We start from the raw sequence: 22,811 nt of genomic DNA, 5'->3' as shown, positions 1-22,811 counted from the left end.
TGCTGCATGTTGCCTCCCTAAGGCGTTTTGTCCCCGGTTGCCATCTGCCTGTGGAGGGGAACTCCTATAGATAATGTGTGTCTCGGTGGCTTACACAGGAAGGTCTTGCTTTTATGTAGAAAATTAAAATATACAATAGGTTTCTGAAAGATGACTGGCGGTCAGTGACCTATGACTCTGCCGGCGGGAGGCCAAGCTGTGCTAACAACGCAGGACAAAGTGCTTCTCACCACAGACATATGCAGACATCTGTGTTGTGTTTGTGGACCCAACATGACCAAGAGCTGCACACTGACAAACTAGGAGGGGGCTTCACCGGAAGATGACGTTACTTACAGAGGGACAGGTCTGCGCTCATCGCCATATGAGCTCAAACGCCTCTCCCTGCAGAAGGAAGAAACAGAAAGTTATGATCCCCAGAGATAAGAAGACAACACAGACAGGAGACTGGGCTAGTGCCTCAGCATAGTGCAGTATATCAGCCCAATAAATGAAATGCATTAAGAGGCCCGTTACAAAGGGCCAGATACCGTCAGTATGTAAAGAGTATGATGGAATGATGAGGTGCAATACACTTACCAGCCTGTAGGTGGGACTGATTGTGAGTTGGGAGTGAAGCAATAAATGCAAGGAATCTTGCAACTTGGCAAAACCATGTTACCCTGCAGGTGGGGCCGATGTGACATGTGCAGAGAGATGACATGTGAGAGGGGCATGTCCAAACAGATCTAAACTGCAATGTTACAATAACCCTTTCAGCACTTGTGGGCTACATGCAGAAGCAGCCAGTGGTTACCCCGCGTGCAAAAGCAATTCATGTATTTACACCCCTTGCATTTCAGCATGGATTGTCTCATTGCAAAGTTACAGTAACTGAGCTTTTTGCTCAACTTCCAACTCAGAACCAGAGGGAGATGTACCAAGCCTTCTATAGAGTGGATACATGGACAAGTGGCTAAAGGACGCTGGGGGGGGGGGGGGGGGGGGGGGGATGAGTCACAGCTACAGGAGACAGTGGAGTGGGGAGTTCATGGCTACAAGAGACAGAGTGGGAAGTCATGGTTACAGGAGACAGTGGAATGGGGTCATGGCTAGAGGAGACAGTTGGGGGGTCATGGATACAGGAGACAGTGGGGGGGTCATGGCTACAGGAGACAGTGGGATCACAGCTACAGGAGATAAGGGGGGTCATGGCTACAGGAGACAGTGGGGGGATCACAGCTACAGGAGATAGGGGGGTCATGGCTACAGGAGACAGTGGAGAGGGGGGTCACAGCTACAGGAGACAGTGGGGTCACAGCTACAGGATACAGTGGAGAGGGGGGTCACAGCTACAGGAGACAGCAGGGGGGGGTACGGCTACAGGAGACAGTGGGGGGTGTCACGGCTACATGAGACAGTGGGGTGCCAGGGTTATAGGAAACAGTGGGGAGGGGGTCACAGCTACAGGAGATAGGGGGGTACGGCTACAGGAGACAGTGTGGGGTGTCACGGCTACAGGAAACAGCAGTGGGGTCACGGCTACAGGAGACAGTGGGGTGCTATGGTTATAGGAAACAGTGGGGAGGGGGTCACGGCTACAGGAGATAGGGGGGTCATGGCTACAGGAGACAGTGGGGTGTGTCACAGTTATAGGAGACAGTGGAAGGGGGTCACAGCTACAGGAGGCAGTGAGGGGGGCCACAGCTACAGGACACATCAGACCTCTAATAGGATCCTGCATCCTCCACCAGTTACAGGGGCTAGTGATACACTCGCTATAGGGCACAGCTAAGGAGCATACACCGGTGCAGCTGCTGGACCCATCCTGACATTTTCCGTATTAAGGGTTTTCCTCCAACTCTGGTCACTGAGAAAGTGAACGCCAAGATCCCTCTATCCCCAGGCACATCTGCACTACTGTGGCTGCCACTTGCCATCACTAGAAGGCCACATCCGGCTCATGGCGCACCAGTCACTCCACCCGTGTGGAAACAGGGACGCACAGACTCTTCCTCCTACTGCACATGCACAGCTGTCACCTCCACGAGTCTCACCCGGGTCCTATCAGCAAAGGTGATTCTACCCTGCTATTCCCCCACCCTGAGCTGCACCTCTTCCTTATCATCCCACCAACGTCCCTCCGGGCTGCACCCCCCCCCACCACCACCATCACCCCCCCAGTCTGTACCCCATGCTAACAAACACCACCCACGATGCACCCCCAGGCTGTACTCCCTACCATCACACTTACCCTTCCTGGGCTGCACCCCCCACCATCACACCCCCCGCACTGCACCCCTTGCCATTTCTTGCTTCACACCCTGCTTTTACCACTCCGGGCTGCACGACCTGAGCCCTGTTGTGACAGTTACCTGTGGCCGGGGCAGTGAGGAGCCATGCTGCTTCTGGGCAGTTTCGCGCATCATACTCTCATACTCAAGCACCGGGACGGATATTGGGCGGGCTGTGAGTCAGGGCTGGAGGGGGGAAGGATCTGGGGGAGAGCTGATGTTGTTGTGCAGAAGTGACGGGCACAGAGTGAGAACCGGACCCGACCGCTGTCTCTGCGCCAGGTACATGCGGTGAGGTAAATGGCTCAGGAGGCACTGGCTGGTACCAGAGCCAGATTAACACACAATATGAGCCAAAGGGTTCATGTGGGCATTATACACAGGTCCAGCAGTATATACATGTGGGCATTATACACAGGTGCAGCAGTATATACATGTGGGCATTATACACAGGTGCACAGTATATACATGAGGGCATTATACCCAGGTGCAGCAGTATATACATGTGTACATTATACACAGGTCCAGCAGTATATACATGTGGTCATTATACACAGGTGCACAGTATATACATGTGGGCATTATACACAGGTGCAGCAGTATATACATGTGGGCATTATACACAGGTGCAGCAGTATATACATGTGAGCATTATACACAGGTGCAGCAGTATATACATGTGAGCATTATACACAGGTGCCTTCTGGATCTCTCTGCAGCATTTGATACCGTGGACCATGGGCTTCTGATTGAGCGACTGATACATTTTTGTGGACTGGATGACACAGTCCTAAGCTGGTTTAAATCATTTCTCACAGGCAGGTCACAGAGAGTATCGTCTGGATTATACTCATCACCACCAGTGCCATTGCCATGTGGTGTCCCACAAGGTTCTATACTATCCCCCATTCTTTTTGCAGTATACATGCTCCCGCTGGGTGAAATAATCAGGCGCCATGGGCTAGTCTACCACTGCTATGCAGATGATACACAACTGTACTTGTCCTTTGCTCCGGGCACTGATAACCTAAGAGCAACCCTAAATGGCTGTCTAGCTGAACTCCAGGAGTGGATGAGTGATAGTTGGCTGCAACTGAACACGGATAAAACAAAGGTCCTTATGATAGGACCGCAACATCAAAGGACAAGACTGCAGCATAGCCAACCAATTAGACTTATACTCGGGGATTCAGAATTACAAACCACTGATCATGTGCGGAATCTTGGCATTATCCTGGATGGTGGCTTGACACTTAAACATCAGATATCAGCCACAATCAAATCCTCATTCTTTCACCTGCGGAACATAGCCAGAATCAAGCACTTAATTCCCTCAGATGATCTGATAAAAGTCATCCATGCATTTGTATCATCTCGACTAGACTACTGTAAATGCCCTCTACCTTGGTCTCCCAGCAAAAGAATTGCACCACTTACAGCTGCCAGGCTGTTAACCAACCGGCCCCGTTCTAGCCACTTAACACCTGTACTCTACTCCCTTCACTGGCTACATGTAAGATGACGAATCATCTTCAAGATTGGCTTACTGAGTTTCAAAGCACTACATGACCAGGGCCCAAGGTACCTAAAGCAGCTACTGACCCCATACTACCCCACTCGATTACTGCGATCTGTAGATGAAGGACTTTTAGCAGTACCTAGAATCTCCCGTAATTCATCTGGGGGTCGAGCTTTTAGTCATGCGGCTCCGACTCTATGGAACTCACTTCCCCGCACAGTGCGAGTGGCCCCAACTATAGAATCCTTCAAAAGTAGACTCAAGACTTTCCTGTTTACTCAAACATTCCAATAAGGTCCCTTTAGTATCTACATGCTTCTGTATTTTATGAAAAGCTGTTCTGTACTTCATTATTTTCTGTACTATATTATGCTATGTATCTGGTAAGTGCCTTGAGTCCTATTGGAGAAAGAGCGCTATATAAATAAAATTATTATTAATTATTATTATTATTATTATTATACACAGGTGCAGCAGTATATAAATGTTGGCATTATACACAGGTGCAGAAGTATATACATGTGGTCATTATACACAGGTGCAGCAGTATATACATGTGGTCAATATACACAGGTGCAGCAGTATATACATGTGGTCATTATACACAGGTGCAGCAGTATATACATGTGGTCAATATACACAGGTGCTGCAGTATATACATGTGGGCATTATACACGGGTGCAGCAGTATATACATGTGGGCATTATACACGGGTGCAGCAGTATATACATGTGGTCATTATACACAGGTGCAACAGTATATACATGTGGGCATTAGACACAGGTGCAGAAGTATATACATGTGAGCATTATACACAGGTGTAGCAGTATATACATGTGGGCATTATACACGGGTGCAGCAGTATATACATGTGGGCATTATACACGGGTGCAGCAGTATATACATGTTGGCATTATACACAGGTGCAGTAGTATACATGTGGGCATTAGACACAGGTGCAGTAGTATATACATATGGGCATTATACACAGGTGCAGCTGTATATACATGTGGGCATTACACACAGGTGCAGCAGTATATATATGTGGGCATTATACACAGGTGCAGCAGTATATACATGTGGGCATTATACACAGGCACAGCAGTATATACATGTGGGCATTATACACAGGTGCAGCAGTATATACATGTGGTCATTATACACAGGAGCAGCAGTATATACATGTGGGCATTATACACAGGTACAGTAGTTTTCTATATTCAAAACTCTGGCTTATACGTATGACAGGAAAGGCTCTGCCTCACCTCACCGCATGTCACTGCTGTGCGTGCCCTCGTCCAGGTATGTCTCTGTGACAGCTGTCACTGGGCAGAGACTGGGAGGGAGAAAGATTACAGCCCAGCAGCAGCAGCAGGACAGGAGGCTGCATGTAATGTTGCTGCAGTGTCACTTTCCCCAGTGACAGGCAGCGTGGCTCAGTGCAGGGCTAAGCAGCAGCAGCAGAGGGGAGGCTGTAGGGATGGCCATCTGTGCGCTCACCATCAATGGAGAAACTGCAAGTTGCCATCGATGGTAGCCAACTATACCATGGGAGACAATAGATGGTTTCACCCACTGATGCTCATCCCTGTTCTTTCAGTCAAGGGCCCATGGAACAATCACAGCCTGGGGGTGGAGCTTTGCAGGAGATGGGGCGGAGTTATGCTTTTTGTCTTGGCACCTTGCAAAATAAAAAAGAAACATTTGTTTATGCTAAGCCATCAATGGGGGAAACTATCTGGCTCTCTCCCATTAATAGCAAAAGTATTCAGCATCAGCCATAAACCATCGATGATTATGAATCATCGATAGTCGATGGCCATCCCTAGTTAACCCCTGGCCTCCCAATATTATCAGTGGGTAAGGAGTATTAATTATATGTAATACTATAGTACACTGTAAAAATATATGCATCTCTACCCCTGTCCTTATCTGTCCCTACCATCCCCCTCATCTGCCCCTACCACTCACCTCTGTCCCTAAGCCCTGTCTCCCCAGTCCCTATATGCCTTACCTTGCCCTTGGTGGCTGACCCTTGACAAAGGAGAAATCTGAAACGGGCCGTGAGGACGGCCAGATGCAGCCTAATCTGTTGAAAACAAACGTCCTCCCGGCTTGTCACTAAGGCTCAAACACCAGCCAAGTTGGCTCTGTGGCCCCATTTTTTGTGTCCCTTATTCCTGGGGCCCCCCTGAACCTTGGGGCCCTGTACAGGTGTCCCATTTGTCCCCCCTGCTGCTTGGTCTGGATGTTAAAAGAATAACACCAAACCAGTGTTAAATGCAGCTGCCTACTGCATATACTGCGTGGCCAAATCATAAATGACGTAATTCAGACATATCAGGTCCGTCCTGCACCACAGCTGATGCCAGTATATCATGCAGGTATATCAGTACATCTGGCTGTGTGTATAGGGGCATACCCATTCTAGTGGCAGATTCACACTATGTGATTTTCCTTGATCACCATAGATCCAAAATACACCAATACTGTCTATACGCACGGTGAGATTTTGGCTCTGTGCAATTTTTGCTATGGTCAATTTTCACTATACAGTTCACTAGATTGTACACATTATAGTCAAAACTGACCTGCCTGCACAGTCTATTTGTACTTGCGATGTCGATTCCGTTGAAGCACGCGTTAGCATCACAAGCTCTATACAGATGATTACTACCGGTATGGACTATATAGTCCATATCGGTAGCTTAAATCGCACCTTGTGTATGTGGCATATGGCACTGTGTGTATGTGGCATATGGCACCGTGTGTATGCGGCATATGGCACCGTGTGTATGCGGCATATGGCACCTTGTGTATGCGGCATATCGCACCGTGTGTATGTGGCATATGGCCAACCCGCTTACAGCTTGATAGGTCAGCCGCAGCAGCCATTGAATATGACATCACAAGTGGGCATATGTTTTCAAACTGGTTTTCTGGCCAACATAGCATATATGCATACACATTACCAATCAATAGCAAATCAGGCCGACACAGCCACAGAGCGATGAACCACATTATAGTGCCCCCTTAATCTTGTCTCTACCTCATAGCAGTCCCTTTCCTTACAAACACTACGGCCCATATAGACCAGAGTGTGAGACTGACTAAGGGCCCAGATTTCACCCATTTAGCAGAAGATTTAAATCTGCATTTTCTTTACAATGCAAAAACTGGTTGGCGTTGGCACCTTGCCAATCTCACACTCTATTACCTCTGGACCTATAGCTAAGCCTTATAGCAAAAAGAAGACTGAAGCTGATTGGCTGATACATTATTTCTCTCCCAGCGGTGCAGGGGGTTACCTGATAGGTTGAGGTGGAGTAAACCTGAAAATCTCTCAGGGAGCGGTTGTAAGAACTGGACGGAGTTAGCAGATAGGTCCAGGGCTGGAGGTCTGGAGGGACTGTATGTGGGATGTGAGTCCTTTCAGGCTGCAATCTGCACTACGCTGTACAAACAACAACATCGAGAGTTAGTATGTTTGTAAATCTATAGGGGAGATTTATCAAAGCTTGGAGAGATATAAAGTGGAGAGAGATAATGTATCAACCAATCAGCTCCTATCATTTTTCAAACACAGCCTGAGGCTGATTGGCTGGTACTTTATCTTTCTCCACTTTATCTCTCTCCAAGCTTTGATACATTTTCCACCACTTTATCGCCATCCATTCAACTGCCAATGGCAAGGAATTATGTACGCCGCTTTCAACTGGGATAATTTACACACAAAGGGCCTGATTCAAACACAGGTCGTAACCTGACAGTTGGGAGCTGGTTGGTTGGTACTTTAACTCTCTCCACTTTATCACTCTCCAAGGGTTAGTACATATCCCCCAAAGAGCCAACCAATCAGCCCCCAAAGTACCAACATGGCCGTTAGGAGCTGGTTTGCTGGTACTTTATCCCTCTCTAATGTATCTCTCTCCAGGCTTTGATAAATCTCTCTCTAAGGGGGATGTTTAATAAACATAATTATCTCATAAAAGCTGGAAAATGGGGATTGAATAAGTTTGTTTTAAACAATAGAGATAAGGGTTCTATTCAGGAAAAATCTCAATATTGGCCCATCATTATCAGGCAATATCGACACAGTAAAAAATAAATTCTCACAACTATTCAGCCGTAAACTTCAAAGGAACAGCGGTTGCCGCAACACGCTGTTCCTGCAAAGTTCTAAAAGGCTTTGTTTTTGGAAATCTAAAAAAAAAACCTTATCTTTTTTGTTCTGCGCAGGCTCAGTTTTACATTTTATATATAAACCACATACATATAAATGTATACAGACTAATATAAAGCCTAAATACACATTTTAATCAATTTATACCCCTTTTACACTCGCAGGCTCTGGTCATTCCCAGTAATGTGTCCCGGAATATTTCCCAGGACACATTCCCGGGAATGATACTTTTACATTAGCGGCCCGACCCGGCATATTGCCGGGTCGGTGACGTCACCGCTGACTCTACTGGAGGCGGTGCTTGGAGATAATCTTCTCCAAGCACCGCCTCCTCCTATACAAAGAACGGGTGCCGGGTCGCCTTGACCTAATGTAGAGATGTGCCCTGTGGGCACATCTGTGGTGCTGTCCCTAGCTGGGGACAGCGCTGGGGCAGCTTGTCTGTCCCCAGCGCTGGGTGCGTGGCGGCGGGTGTCCGGTGCAGGGATTACCCTTTTCCCTGCACCGGACCAGAGGAATTCGAATGTTGGCGCCCTCCGGGAGCCAATCGCGGCTCCCGGAGCGGCAGCCAATCAGAGAGGGACGCGGCGAGCCAATCGGCGCTCGCCGCGTCATAGGCCCCGCCCCCGGCGTCTGACATCAGACGCCGGGCGGGAGCCTGAAGAAAAGACCGCGCGCGGGGGCGCGAAGGCAGAAGAAGAGCCGGACGGGGAGCCAAGACGGTGTGGACGAAGAAGACGGCAGCCATGGGGAGAAGAGCTCCGGTGGCCGCTGAAGAGGCCGGAAGACGTCGGCCTGCAGGAGGAAGATGTCCAGCGGCGGCTAGACGCGGAGGAGAGATGGCGCCGCCGCTGGCCAGGACGGGTCAGCGGCAGAAGAGAGTGCCGGAGACCCCGCGGATCAGGTGAGGCCTCAGTGAGGCAACTTTCACCCCCTCCCTTTTCCTCCCTAGACCACCAGGGACGGGCACTAGGCCCGGGGCACAATTCAGGCACTAGGCCTGTTGCGCAGATAGGAGTTTGGGGGTCACCATTGGAGTAGGTGGTTTGGGCATTAGGCCCAAGCCACCACAAAGCGGCACAGTTAGGCGGGCGTTAGGCCCGGGGGCATATCAGGCAATAGGCCTGCGGGGCATTAGAGGGCGTTAGGCCCTAGTGTATTTTGGCCAATTAGGGAATATTAAGGTGACCCTGGGCACAAGGCCCAGGTCACCCAACGGGCAACAAGTTAGGCGGGCGCTAGGCCCGTGGGTGAAGTCAGGCCTCCGGCCTGTGTGCAGCTAGGGGGCGCTAGGCCCAGTGAATAAGACCCCCGAGGTGAATAAAGGTGGCACTGGGCCCTAGGCCCAGGCCACCCTGAGGTGTTAGGTAGGCAGGCCCGCTCAGCCTGAGCCCCCAAGAAGAGAGTACGGTAGGTGGATGAGCTGTGCGGCCCCCACTACTGGGTGTTCTGAGTCGGGTAACTAAAGGGACCGTACCATCGCTTGCATTGTGTATCGTGATGTATGTTACCGTGCGGGGCAAAGTGTGAGCTCGTTAAGTGTGTTTAGTTTTGTTGCACCACACCCACAGAGCTAGTTCGAGGGCTCTGCCGTTGTAGTTAGTATAGGGTGTGACACTAGGTTAGAGTTAGGCCCTGCACGGCTGTTTGTTTGTTTGTTTGTTTGTTTACCTCCTTACAGGGACCTGTAGGAGAAGAAGACGTTCGCAGTGCGAAACTGATGGTGAGTAACACCTGTGTGTGCGTTTGTCCCTTGTCTGTCCCCGAGCGCCGGAATCGGGATTGCTCACGGACGTGAGAATCCTTTTCATCACACTACGTGCGAGAGCGCGAGTGTGTGAAATCTGGGTGGCTGAGGCTTTGTGCCGGTGATGACCTTTCACCCAACCGGTGAAGGTCGCGGTCACCCCTGGGGTATCCCCTGTTCCAGTGGAAGAAGGGTCGATACCCCCTTTAAGGTAACCTATTCTTTCCTCAGCTCGGTCGCCGGTCAGCTCCGAGAGGGAATCGCCGTGTCCGGATCCGATTGAAGATTTCCAGGTCCGTTGAGGGTTCCGGTACCTGAAGGTGAGAGAGAGCGGTGCATGGTGAGTACCGAGTCTACACCTGCACGGCAGCAGGCATCACACCGCAGCCGCACCTCTCACACTGGTAAACCCGTTTACACTGCACAGCTTCCCGGGATGGTCCCGGATTCAACCCAGGTCGAGACCTGGGTTGAAATCCCGTGATGCTCGTCCAGGGAAATTGAAAGTGTACCCTTTTACACTGACAAAAATCCCGGGATGATGCGCGTTCACGTGCAAAATCCCGGGATAAAATTGTCAGTGTAAAAGGGGTATTAGAAGCTTTTGGGAGGCTGGAGCTGGTCTTACAAGATGCTGCAGGGACTGATGGGAAAATTCCCTCTGTCCCTGCATTTTTGATCAGATTTATGGAGTTTCTTTACATAGCGTCCTTCAGAAATGACATAAAATAACATGAAATTTTGGGCTGAATAGGGTAAAACATTAAACCACAATAGAGATCAATAGAAAGACCCCTACTGTGCGATAATCAGCGAGATGTGAATGAATGGATGAGATAATTGCATTATGTTCTCTGTTAACCCTTTTGCTGCATAGCAAACACTTGTTTCCGCACTTTTATCATGAAAATAAACTTCTTGAACAGAGTGCAAATATCTCTTCTCAGTGGCGGCTGCAGCACCGTCCAAAATTCAAATAGAAGATCCGCCCCAACTGCCACCTGAACTGCTGCCACACATCGCTGTCCGGGCTCACTGGCAGTTGGTGTTTCCCCCCTATGTGAATTTTGGATTGTGCTGCAGCCAACATTGAAAAGAGATATTTATCTGTTTGTGTTAAACAAACTTATCTCCATCTCTAGGAAATATAAATATCAAATTTTCCAGCATTTATGAGATAATTATGTCTATTAAACATCCCTCAAATCTTAAGTGTCCTCCGTTGTCCTATAGAAATGTCAGGAGGTTTGGTTTATATGTAAAATAAAATAAAACATCACAAATTATAACATTTCGGTAACGCGGGTGTAATAGCGGCTCTTCAGCGGGCTCTTGGTCACTATTAGGGAGGTGTTACCCTCGTATTGTAGTTTATTTTTTGAACCAATATCATTTAATGCACAAATCATGGAGAAACGTATTAGAGAGCGATGTGATGGAAGCACAGTTACACCCTTTACATGCCATGGCCTGGCCACTGTGACTAGTGAATTGTGATGTCATAATACATCTTACAGTACTTACTACTGCTCCCATGCTACAACAGGTCATTGCCTCCCTGATCTGTCGAGCGACAACATCTTACTTGGTAAGTGAGATTTCCTTGGCTTTAGATTTATAGTACAACTATGCAGAAACTAATAGCAGTATAATAATTATCAGAATAAACCTGTATTCAATAATAAATAGCATCAACAAAGTATCTGACATGTGATGCTGCACTGCAGGTGGGGCAGATGTCAGATAAGAGTTTATTAAACATCACCCCAAATCTTAAGTGTTCCCCGATGTTCTACAGAAATGTCACAAGGGAGTATATTTAATAAAAGTCGATTTTGTTTGGTTTTGTTCGATTTTAGATCGATGTTAAATATATTTTAATCGATGTTGGGCTTCCAGGGTTAAAACACACATTTGCTAGCAGATAATATTTTATATACATTTTTAAATGTTAGTAAATGTATTTTAACCCTGTAAGCCCAACATCAATTAAAATCGTTTTAACATCGATCTAAAATCAAACAAAACCAAGCAAAATCGATCTTTAGCAAATATACCCCAAGGTTTGGTTTATATGTAAAATGAAAATAAAAACTGTCACAAAGTATAACATTTCGGTAACGCGGGTGTAATAGCGGCTCTGCAGCGGTCTTTGGTCACTATTAAGGCGGCTTTACCCTCGTATTATAGTTTATTTTTTGAACCAGTATCATTTAACGCACAAATTATGGAGAAACGTATTAGAGAGCGATGTCATAGAAACACATTTACATCCTTTACATGCCATGGCCTGACCACTGTGATGTCGTAATTCATCCTGCTTACAACTGCTCTCGGGCTGCCTCTCTGAGCAGTTAAGAGGCCAGACCTATCTTGTCAGTGACATTTCCTTGGCTTCATATTTATAGTACATCTATGCAGAAATGAATAACAGTATAATAATTATCAGAATAATACTGTAGCAGCAACAAAGTATATGTCAGGCCTGAGGCTGACATACGATGCTGCACTGCAGGAGTGAAGGCAGACGTAAAGTAAGCGTTAGACGTGAGAGAGGCGTGTCCAAACTCAAATCTAAATTACAGTGTAATAAAGCTGTCCAGCATTTGTGGGCTACATGCAAAAGCAGCCAGTATTTACCCTGCAGGCAAAAAAAATCTAGTGTACTTGCCCACTTACATGGCAGCATAGTCTGTCCACGTGCAGTTACTGGATCTTTGCTTAAAGCTGGGTACTCACTGACAGATTTTTTTTATGTTGGCCCATCAATCGACCAATTTTTGGGGACATTGTGGGCACTAATATCTGAGCTACACACTAACAGATTTCTTTTTAAAGTTACCATATCACACCGCATTTGCATATGTCCGCCCGCAAGGAGGATGACATAGTGACAGGAAAACATAGGAAATATGGGCAGATTATTGAGATTACACACATACTGCTCGATATCAGGAGATTGTAGCCAAGATTTTTGGTTGGGGGCAACAGATTGCAAAATCGATCGCTCATGTGTATGTGGGAGAGGTTTTCCAGAATTATCGGCAAAATGCTGAAACGCTCTTTCATACACACTATAAAAAATATTTGCCTGAGAACCTGATTATTGGTAAATCGGCCCAATAATTGTATAGTGTGTACCTAGCTTGTCTGTCACCTCAGAATCAGGCCCATAATACAAAGTAAGCACATTAGAAAATTCCATACAGGTTCTCAAATTACCACCTAGATAATAATTGCACATCGCCTGTCCTTGTTACTGTGTTACATTTCTCCATCAGATTTATTAGTATGTATATATATTATACAGATTACTCATTTTTTTTATATTTGCACTCAACAGCTTTAAGAATGTCATCGATCATTGATTTTGTTTTGGGATGCGCGATGCGCGCGGATGAAGGACTGACCGGTAAGTAAAGTAGATAAAGCTGTGAAATGATGTGAATTCTCTTGTTGATTATAATGAATACACCTTTGGGGAATTATGCAGTCAGGATACTGAATACAAGGGCAGAACTACCAAAGGCTATGGGGGTGCAGCTCACACCTGAGGTGACCTATCTTCCCTGTTATAGTTCCTGTGCTGTATAGATTATGTATCATTTGGTGGTATATAAGAGATCTTATAAACAGTTGCTATGGGGCCTACACATATCTAGTGACGCCCCTGTCTCATAGTGTATAGTGGTTGCTCCCAAAAGCTCTGCACCTAATCAAATGCCCCGTCTTGGGACTGATGTGTATTAAACTACGCTTGTATGCACCTGGCAGCTGCAGGTACATGTAACACTAATCACTTCACATAGTCATGTCAATTCCTAATCATGCACTTGGGATTAATAAGTAATGTGTTCAGCCATGGAGCCCCACACCGGCCATAAGTTGTGCAGCCATGATCAGTGTAGCAGTGGGAGAGTATCTGCATTGGGAGATCGGTCAGTTACAGCCATGGAGCCCCACACCGGCCATAAGTTGTGCAGCCATGATCAGTGTAGCAGTGGGAGAGTATCTGCATTGGGAGATCGGCCATAAGTTGTACAGCCATGATCAGTGTAGCAGTGGGAGAGTATCTGCATTGGGAGATTGGCCATAAGTTGTACAGCCATGATCAGTGTAGCAGTGGGAGAGTATCTGCATTGGGAGATGGGTCAGTCATAGCCTTGTATAAGGCACTTGCGCTCAGGCATTGTGGGTCTTATACTGATGCCAGCACTTATATTACAGTTACAGAGAACTCCACATAGCTGTTATATGCTAAACACTGTTTCCCACTAAGGGGCAGATTCAATTAGCAGGCTGTAATATTTTGTTTACCGCGCAATGAATTAATGCACATATTGCAGGGAAATGTCACTTAGCTCGTCTGTGGAGCTCACACTTAACTCACAATTCCATGGTACATTTTTTGTATCATTTTTGCCAATTTCTAAAATGTGTTGAAAGCCCCTGTAACTCCCACCTGCTAGCCTAAAAACACTGGTCCTTTCAATACAACACCAATATACCTGTCCAGCATCAGTTATCCCATTATTCTTGCAGAATATCTTCCCAAAAATGACAACATGATTGGCCAAATTAAGCTAATTAAAACTTCTAAGTGCCTAATCATTCATGACTGGGAGTGCCCCAGGGGTCCTGAACCAAGACCTGATATTTTTATCTTAAAATAGGGATTTCCCAAACTTTACAAACTTGCTCAGGGGCTATGAAGAGAAGGGCACCTTAAATCCTATGAAGAGTAAACGTGGGTAAATGTGCGCATCTAATTCGTTAGCAAAAAAAATTGTGCCCACCCATTTTAAGTTGAATTCAGCGGCTATTAGAAACATTGTACAAGTCACATTGCCCATCAATGAGCACCTGCAGAATCCAAGACACTGACTGTTGTTTTACATTTTCTTTACAGCCATTGAAAGAAATATCTTGTCCTTTGTGGATGTGTTAGAGACAATAAGGGTGAGTGAATAAAACATCTATATGTCAGTCCAGGGAATGTGAGGGAGACTGAGCCATATGGCTCTGGCATACAGCAGTTGGGTAGTACGTATGGCGCTGTGGTTAGCATTACTGCCTCACAGCACTGAAGTCGTGGGTCAGTACCCACCATGGCCCTGAGTTTGTATATTCTTCCCGTGCTTGTTCGAGTTTCCTCCGGGTACTCCAGTTTCCTCCCACAATCTGGTAAATTGGCTCCCATCAATATTAACCCTAGTGTGTGCATATACATGTATTTAGGGCAGGCTAGATGGGCCAAGTGGTTCTAATTGTCTATCAAAATTCTCTATGTGGGGCCGATGTAATCTGCAGCTGGGAATAAAGCTGAGTACACACCTATACAATCGTCGCCCTGTTCTCCTGATATCAGGTGAACAGCCGTTGATTGTATAGGTGTGTACTCTGTATGGATGTAGGAGTGTTAGACAATAAATGGCTTATAGCGCTCCTGCAACAGCTAGGACCAGGAGGTCACATCTTATGTGCTGCACATGCGACCTCCCAAACTCCAAAGAGGAGCTACTACCCCCCAACCGCCGCCTCACAGGAGGTCATAGGGGTCACAGCTGAGTACACACAGAGCTTGCCTGATTGGGAGCGTTTTACTCGATCAGCCGAGGGTCGCGTAGGTGTGTACCCATCTTTAGCGGCCACTGTGTCTAATATACTAGTGTATATAATGACAGTAGTGTTTGGATTCCCGTCACATCCGCCACCACTGACACCCCCACCTCTGCTTACCCTAGTCTGCTTATGGCTATCTGCAACCTTTATGGCCATCTTGTTATCTTCTGAACGATATTGAATAAACCTGTAACATTTGTACCCCTTTTCCACTAGCTCAAAAAACACAGGTAAATGCACGGGGCGTGCATTTACCCGTGTTTTTTGCTAGTGGAAAAGGGTCAACCCGGAAAAAGTGATCTGGGAATCCTACCCGGGTAGCTTACCGGGTTGAACACGAGTTCAACTCGGTAAGCTGTGCAGTGTAAACAGAAGCCGTGTCGATGCGACACGGTTCCCATTCATACTCTATGGAAGGGCGGCGTTGGGAGATCATGTGATCTCCCAGCACCGCACCCTGCCACGTCGCCAGCAGCGGCACCAACCTGGCAATATGCCGGGTTGGCGAGCGCAGTGGGAAAGGGGGCTGAGCACGGGTTGCAGCCGAGTAGCACCCGTGTCAGGCTCCGGCTGCAACCTGTGCTTAAGAGGTGGAAAAGGGGTAGTAGTAACTAGCTTGTATTGGTGATTACTCTCTATAATCCTCCTAAAATGTATTGTATTTTCTTCCCTGTACCACAGAGATCTCGTAACCCCCCAAAACAGAAAAGACAATCAAATAAGTAAGTGACTCAAAGCTGCCAATAAAACTATTGTCCACTCACTCATCCTTTCCCATCTCAACTACTGCAACCATCTCCTTACAGGCCTCCCTCACTCATATCTTGCTTCCCTTCAATCCGTACTTAACGCTGCAGCAAGACTTGTCTCGCCGATCCACATCTGCCTCCCCTGCCTAACGCTGGCTCTCCTTCACTTACAGAATACTCCTCCATCTCTCACCCTCACATACAAGGCCCCCTCGAACTGCACTGCTCAGCTCCCTATGTCTACAACCTCATCCTCATACATACTCCCTACCGCCTTTTCTCAGCTATGGTAACCACAGCGTTTTCCCATTCTCTTTCCCTCATAATGTTCATATCTATGACTGTCTACACTGTTTGCGTTGTGTACATGAGTCCCTGTACCTTTGTCACTTACAAGGTTTTTCTTCTCTTTACAGGAACAAGATGAAACGCCACCGCCAGGGAGATTAGTGTGGGTGTGACCGCGCTGGTGTGGGTGACAACATCAACTGCTGCCTAATCCTAGTCAGTGGGGGGTTGCAGTTATACTGAGGTCCATGGTGAGGTCAGCTGTGATCACACAGTAATCCTCTAGGAGAGGCTGGCAGACTGGAGGAAGTGTAGGTACTTACCCTAGGTGTAGCTGTGGGGAGCAACCTTGAAAAGCAGGTAATTCCCCACAGCTACACCCAGGGTAAGTACCTACACTTCCTCCAGTCTGCCCCACTTATTCCATATCCTAGTAACCCAACAGAGGATTACCGCGTGATCACAGCTGACCTCACCATGGACCTCAGACACCAAATTCACCTTATACCCCCCACTGACTCGCATGGATAATAACATCTAAGGCAGCAGTTCTACCCACACCAGCACATACAGGTCACACCCATGGGGGGGGGGGATTTACCGCCTACCCCCCCCCCCCCCCCTTCCAACCCAGAGCATTAAAAAAATAAAAAAAAACTGCTCTTTAATTTAATGAGTACTGTAAGTCTTTTGTTGAAATGTATTTTGCACATTCACAGAGTACATACAGACTTCAGGTATATAATGTTATCTTGGTGTGCTGTAGCCGGTTATTGGGATGAAAGTGTAAATGACTGGTTAGGCATCAGCTTACAGCAGGTGTGTGTAAGAGGGGAAGAATTTGTGCGAACATTGGAAATGTGAAATTAGAAGCATTGTAGTGTCTTTCGTTACTATTTCTCAATGAGATAATGTATATACAGTGCATCCGGAAAGTATTCACAGCGCTTCACTTTTTCTACATTTTGTTATGTTACAGCCTTATTCCAAAATGGAATAAATTATTTTTTTCCCTCAAAATTCTACACACAATACCCCATAATGACAACGTGAAAAGTTTTTTTGAGATTTTTGCAAATTTATTAAAAATAAAAAAATAGGATTTTAAATACCTACCGATGAATCCTTTGCTCGTAGTCTATAAGGGATTTTGGGGATAGATTAGTACGATGGGGTATAGACGGGTCCAAAGGAGCCAGTGCACTTTAAATTTCTTCAACTGGGTGTGCTAGCTCCTCCCCTCTATGCCTCCTCCTACAGGTCAGTTATCGGTAAACAGTGCAAGAGAATGACATACTTGAGAGAAGGAACATAACAAAAAGTGTGGTGAGATTTACACACCAGCACACCAACATATAACCTAGCCAGAAACGCACGGCAACATTAACAGCAACAGCTGAACAGGAAACACAGAACAGAGAACCTGCAGAAAGTCACCGCACAGAGGTGGGTACCCAATATCCCTTATAGACTACGACAAAAGGATTTACCGGTACGTATTTAAAATCCTATTTTCTCTAGCATCCATAAGGGATATTGGGGACAGATTAGTATGATGGGATGCCCCAAAGCTTCCAGAATGGGTGGGAATGTGCAAAGACATCTGCAGCACCGCCTGCCCAAACTGGGTATCCTCTTTGGCCAGGGTATCAAACTTGTAAAACTTCACAAAGGTGTTCTTCCCCGACCAGGTAGCAGCACGGCATAGCTGTAGGGCCAAGAATCTATGGGCAGTCACCCAGGAAGAGCCCACCGATCTCGTAGAGTGGGCCTTCAGAGACTGTGGAACAGGTAAGGCTGCAGACGCATAGGCCTGTTGGATAGTAAACCTAATCCAATGAGCAATTTGACTGCTTTGAAGCAGGGCAACCCTTTTCCCGCGCCTCATACAGCATGAACAAGGAATCTGTCTTTCTGATCTGAGCCATCCTTTTGACATAGACTTTCAAGGCTCGCACTGCATCCAGTGCCTCCGAAGGAGCAGAAGTGTCAGAACTGGACGGAATCACAATAGGTTGATTCAAATGAAACGTGGAGACAACCTTCGGCAGGAACTGCTGTCTAGTCCTGAGCTCCGCTCTGTTCTTGTAAAAGACCAAGTCCGGACTTTTGCACGACAAGGACCCCAATTTTGAGACATGCCTAGCAGAAGCCAATGCCAGTAACATCACCGTTTTCCATGTGAGGTACTTATCTTCTATCGTCGTCAGAGGTTCAAACCAGGAGGACTGTACAAAGCGTAACACTACATCCAGATCCTAAGGTGCCGTATGAACGAATGGGGGTTGTATGTGACGCACCCCTTGCAAGACGGTCTGAACTTCCAGCAAGAGAGCCAGCTTTTACTGGAAGAAGATGGAAAGAGCTGAAATCTGGACCTTAATGGATCCCAGATGTGAGCCTTTAACCACTCCAGCCTGCAGGAAACTTAGGAACCTACCCAAGTGGAATTCCACAGAGGGATATGTGCGTTCCTCGCACCAGGAGACATATCTCTGCCAGATATGATGATAGTGTTTTGACGTCACAGGTTTTCTGGCTTGCACCATAGTGGCAATGACCTTTTTGGAAAGCCCTTTGTGAGCTAGAATGTTCCGCTCAACTTCCATACCATCAAACGAAGCCGCCGTAAGTCCGGGTAGATGAACGGTCCTTGTTGAAGAAGATTCCTTCTTAGTGGTAGAGGCCAAGGGTCCTCTATGGACATGTCCAGAAAAGCCGCGTACCACGCTCTTCTGGGCCAATCCGGGGCAATCAAGATTGCTCCCACTCTTTGATGCCTGATCCGCTTGAGCACCCTTGGGATCAACGGAATCGGAGGAAACAGATAGACCAGCTGGTAAGGCCAAGGCGATGTCAGCACATTGACTGCGCTCGCCTGAGGGTCCCTAGTTCGTGAGTAATAGCAGCAAAGCTTCTTGTTGAGGCGAGAGGCCATCAAGTCGATCTGTGGGCATCCCCACCTGTCAATGATCTATTGAAACACCTGAGGGTGTAGTCCCAACTCCCCCGGGTGGAGGTCGTGGCGACTTAGGAAGTCCGCTTCCCAGTTGTCCACTTCCGGAATGAAGATCGCGGACAGTGGTCTTGCATTTCCTTCTGCCCAGAGGAGTAGTCTTGACACTTCTTGCATGAAGGCCCTGCTTTTTGTCCCTCTTGTCAATTGATGTACGCCACGGCCGATGTATGGAATTAAGTTGACCCCCTGGACCCCGAGCTGAAACACCATTTCCATCATCAAATTCGTGAACACCCCCGGAGCTGTAGACAAGATGAAGGGTAACGCCTGAAACTGGTAGTGATCGTTCAGTAGGGTGAACCGCAGATAGGCCTGATGAGGAGGCCAAATTGGGATATGGAGGTAAACATTCTTGTTGTTCCAGTCCTGCGATCACTGCTCTCAAAGATTCCATCTTGAATTTGAAAACCTTCAGATAAGGATTCAAGGACTTCAGATTCAGAATGGGTCTCACAGGCCCGTCTGGTTTTAGTACTGCGAACAGTCAGGAGTAGTAACCTTGTCCTCATTGTTGTAGGGGTACTGGAACAATGACCTGGGACTGGACCAACTTGTTGATGACCAGTAGCAGCGTACCTCACATATTTTCCAAAGCTGGTACGCTTGATTTGAAAAATCATTGGGGAGGAGCACCATCGAACTACAGCTTGTAACCCTGAGAGATAAGGTCCCTTACCCAAGCATCTTGGCAGGAACCATCCCAGATGTGTCTGTAGTGATGTAACAGAGCTACCACCATGAGATCCCCTCGGGGTGGGTGGGCACAGTCATGCTGAAGTCTTTGCGGAAGCAGAACTGGTGCTCTGATCCCGAGACCCGGCAATGGCTGGTTTCTTAGGCTTACCTCTGGTGCCTCTAACTGCGTTGGAGGCCCCCCTGGCCCTAGATCAAAATGTAGAGGACCGAAAGGACTGAGTAGATGGTCCCGGGTAGATAGGTCTAGCAGGTGGAGCTCCCGAAGGGAGAAACGTGGATTTCCCAGCAGTAGCTTTGCAGATCCATGCGTCCAATTCACCTCCAAAGAGCCATTCACCTGTGGAACCCTTGTGGCGCCATATAAATAAAGGATAATAATAATAATAAAGGGAAGAGATTACACATTACGTTTGGAGTCAGCATCAGCAATCCACTGACAATCCACTGACACAACCATATGGCTCTGCGCATTAATATTGCCAATCTCTTTAAGGTGAGTCACAGAGGACTCTTGCCATGTCCTGAATGTGTTTTAGGAAAGTTACAGTAGTAACTAAGGTCATATCACCCGAAAGACCTTCCTGAATTTGAGAAGCCCAGGAATAAATTGCATGTGTCATCCAGCAACCAGCAATGACTGGTCTTATAGCTACACCTACAGCAGTGTAGATAGATTTTAGAGTGGCCTCAATTTTCTTATCTGCCGAGTTCTTTACTGTAAAGGAGCCCGGAGCAGGAAGTACCGCCTTTTTAGAAAGGTGAGAGACTGAGATGTCTACCGCTGGAGATTCCTCCCAGAATTTTCTGCCTTCAGGGGCAAAGGGGAATGTATGCAGAAACCATTTGGACACCTGATATTTTTTATAAGGATTTTCTAGGCTATTTCAATAAATCATCCAATTCCTTGGAATCAGGAAATGTGACTGTCAGTTTGTCTTGTGGGAGGAAAAATTGCTAAGTATTAGCATCCACCAGGGGGAGCTTTAACACATCCCGAATAGCTAATATGAGGAGTTCCATACATTGGGTAGGGGTGGAATCCCTTATGGGGTCCACATCATCCCCATCATCCTGTATAGCCAATATGAGGAGTTCAATACATTGGGTAGGGGTGGAATCCCTTATGGGGTCCACATCGTCCCCATCATCCTGTATATCATCATCATCAGTATCTGATAGGAGTGCAGGTAGAGCACGGTTTTGTGCACATGTAGCAGACAGGGGGGATGTTTAGCAGTTAGACTTGCCACTGTTTGTTGCAGTTCTTGAGTTTTATTTGCATTTGTGGTGAGCTGAGTTGACATATCAGACATCAAAGTTTTAATAGCCCCCAAACAGGAGTGCTCTGGACTCTCCCCCACATTGTTATCAGCATTGAGATGACTGACTACACTGCTCACATAACATTGAGCCACATGAACTATGGGAGAATCTAGCATTACAAACACTGCATAACTTCTGTTTTACCATATTGAATAAGCAAAACAGGTTAAGTACACATACAACACAGCCTGAAATGCTATACAAGCCTGCCCTATTGCATGTGAGAGGAGACACAGGAGAGAGAATACCAGCGCACCCAACACTGTACAGCCCCAGTTAGGCTTTCAGCATTTTATATATGTAAACAACAGTGAGACTATATTGTGAAAAATCCCTCAGAGGGATGTTACTTGTGCACACTATAGCGGCTCTCCCCCTCTACACCCGGTACCAGTGATCCAGTGACTGTTATGGAGGAGCTCTTGAGGCTGCTGCTGCTATGCAGAGGAAGGCGCCAAAATGCAGCTGAGCCCGCTCTCATGTAGCTCCACCTCCCACCATGGCGCAGGAGCTACTGTTTTATATTTATACTGGCCATTTCACCCTATGTTTGTAGCCACACATAAATGCTTGGTACAATGTATTTTAGCCAGTCTCACGCAGGGGCTACAGCAGGACCCGTATGCCTCACCCATGCTTCAGCCACACAGTGAACTGGGGGACCCCCCTAGTGGGGTCGCCGGCGAGTACTCACCACCAATGATCACCTTCAGGCAGCGTTAGGGGTGTGCGGCATGCTGCAGCTGCGACAGCGAAGGCGCCATGCCCCGCTGAACAAACAGACCCTCAGTGGGGGAAGCAGCTGTGCACCTCAAGAGGCCGGTGACCATACCCCACTTACTCCCACAGTGCAGGTATGCTGTTGCCCAAACAGCATACCGAAAGAAGGAGAGAAAGAATGTCTCTTTGTTGTGCGCCAACAAAGAGACATTCTTTCTCTCCTTCTTTCTGTATAACATTATTTGTCTCTGGTAGCACCCCCGAGCATCCAGCAATAAGTGGATGATCCTCTGACAGATATAAGACGGGGTTTCCTTTCAAGTAAATACTAATAACTAGAGATGGGCACCGGAAATTTTTCGGATTTTGTGTTTTGGTTTTGGATTCGGTTCCGCGGCCGTGTTTTGGATTCGGACGCGTTTTGGCAAAACCTCCCTAAAAAATTTTTGTTGGATTCGGGTGTGTTTTGGATTCGGTGTTTTTTTTTCAAAAACCCCTCAAAAACCGCTTAAATCATAGAATTTGGGGGTAATTTTGATCCTATAGTATTATTAACCTCAATAACCATAATTTCCACTCATTTCCAGTCTATTCTGAACACCTCACACCTCACAATATTATTTTTAGTCCTAAAATTTGCACCGAGGTCGCTGGATGACTAAGCTAAGCGAC

At 47.0% G+C, this 22,811-nt stretch overlaps 2 long non-coding RNA genes across 2 annotated transcripts in view; one reads left to right on the top strand and one right to left on the bottom strand.

Moving 5' to 3' along the window:
* Positions 1-7,150: 7,150 nt before the first annotated feature.
* Positions 7,151-22,811, bottom strand: part of LOC134929004 (uncharacterized) — a 114,856-nt gene continuing 99,195 nt past the window's right edge. The window contains exon 3 of the long non-coding RNA XR_010178199.1: positions 7,151-7,246. This is a non-coding gene — a long non-coding RNA (uncharacterized LOC134929004). The remainder of the gene's footprint in view (positions 7,247-22,811) is intronic.
* LOC134929003 (uncharacterized) lies at positions 11,241-16,673 on the top strand. The gene is made up of 5 exons (XR_010178198.1): positions 11,241-11,310; positions 13,066-13,134; positions 14,632-14,681; positions 16,026-16,066; positions 16,510-16,673. It is a non-coding gene; the product is annotated as an uncharacterized LOC134929003 (long non-coding RNA).

This window comes from Pseudophryne corroboree, chromosome 5 (genome assembly GCF_028390025.1).
Source record: "Pseudophryne corroboree isolate aPseCor3 chromosome 5, aPseCor3.hap2, whole genome shotgun sequence".
NCBI classification, from domain to species: Eukaryota; Metazoa; Chordata; class Amphibia; order Anura; family Myobatrachidae; genus Pseudophryne; species Pseudophryne corroboree.
Note: the sequence above shows the minus strand (reverse complement) of the source record. Positions and strands in the feature narration are given on the sequence as shown.